We start from the raw sequence: 1,737 nt of genomic DNA, 5'->3' as shown, positions 1-1,737 counted from the left end.
TCGGCCCCCGATTCCGTCCTCACGGAGCGTCTTCCGGCTCCCGCCGGAAACAGCGCGAACGCGGGACAGGAAGTTTGGCCGCTCCCGCGCACACCCCTCGCCCCGCGGCCGCCCGCTCGCCCGGCCGCCCGGCCGCCGCCTCATTCTCTCCGCGCTGCGGGGCTCGGAGGTCGCCAAGCCCGAAAGCCGGTCGGTGCAGTGGAGCCGGGACGCCGCTGCCTCCTCCCCGCCGCGGCTTCCCGCTGGGGGCGGTCCCGGAGGAGGGACAGGAGACAATCGGATGGCGACCGGCACAGCCGTGAAGCCTCGCTGCCCGAGGAGGGAGACTGCAGAGTGAGGTTCGGCGTTGGCTGCGGGACCGAGCGTAGGGCGGTCACGTGCAGCTCTGCTCGGGTTCCCAGCAGGAGGACACCGAGGGCTCTTGGGTGGCCTACGTGGGCCACAGCACTGAGTTCAGGGTACGTGCCACCACTTAGGAGTGTGACTTCTTCAAAACTTTTTTCAGGTAGAAAGCTGTTTTGTTTTTTGACACAGTTCACAAGCATTTATAAAAGTATGTATGAGGAATATCAGCGCCCTTATTTTCCTGAGAATAACCCCCACCTGCAAAGAACGGAGAAGTATGGCGAAGGGTACGTGTTCACAGGAGGACACAAAAGGTAAACTGAGGCTCCAGCTTTTGTCTGCACCTCCAGAGACTATTATCATAGATGAACTCTGCATTATCTGATGACCAGCAGCTGGCAGACAGACACGAAGGACGGGAACTGGGAACTGCCTCTCCACACCATGTAAAAGTATGGCTTACATTCATGTGTGCTGCTTTTTCAACTTAACTGTCTTGCATTAAATATGGGAGCTTTTCCCCCCAACAATTCAAACAAGGAACCTAAATTTACCACGTGGAAAGCAAGCGTGCAACTATCAGCAGGAGAAAGTAAAATGTGGCTATTTCCCCAGGCAGAAGGACAGTCTTTTTTTTGGCTGAACCAGGAATTGAACTCAGACCCTTGTGCTTGCCAGGGAAGCGCTTATTCCACTGAGCCATCTCCCCGGCCCCAGAAGGACAGTCTTGAAGTCTCTGGCTTGCTCTCACACCAAGCCCTTGAAGCAATCTCTGGCTGCTGAGTACATTTCGTGGGTACATTTCTACTGCATCAAAGATTCCTTTCTCTCAGAGAAGGGCGTTGGGGCTGCACCTAAAGCAGAGTCTTATTTACTCACTTATTTATTATTTTGGTGGTGGTGTGAGGATGGAACCCAGGGCCTTCCACCTACACTGAGCTCCACCCCAAGGCCAGGATCCCATTAAATAACCAATTAGATGGCAATTGCACATCGCTCAGCTACATTTTAAAACACCAAACTTTAAAATCTTAATTCTCTTAACTGGTAGGGCTTCAGGCAAAATAATTGAGAAGCAAAAACTAAAAGCTGGACACATGCACTGGAGGTGAGGGGTAACTCCAGGTGGCTCCTGCTCTGCGTGGCATTCTCCCTTCACCTAATCACTGACCACCCAAACACTTTATGAGAACACCAGTGGCAGTGGCAGTGGCTGTAGCAGTTGAGTTTCTCCTCCCCTCACATATCAAGGAGGAGTCTTGGGATATTGCATCAGAAAGTGGCACGCCAAGATCTGATAGAGCAACTAAGCTTACTTTAAACCAGTAAGTTACTGTAGTTGTTGGCTAAATTCCACTGTTTTTAATTCTCTCTTTTTTTTTTTTTTTTTTT

This window comes from Octodon degus, unplaced genomic scaffold (genome assembly GCF_000260255.1).
Source record: "Octodon degus isolate 3935 unplaced genomic scaffold, OctDeg1.0 scaffold00007, whole genome shotgun sequence".
NCBI lineage: Eukaryota > Metazoa > Chordata > Mammalia > Rodentia > Octodontidae > Octodon > Octodon degus.
The sequence above is the reverse complement of the archived record's forward strand: the minus strand, read 5'-3'. Positions refer to the sequence as shown.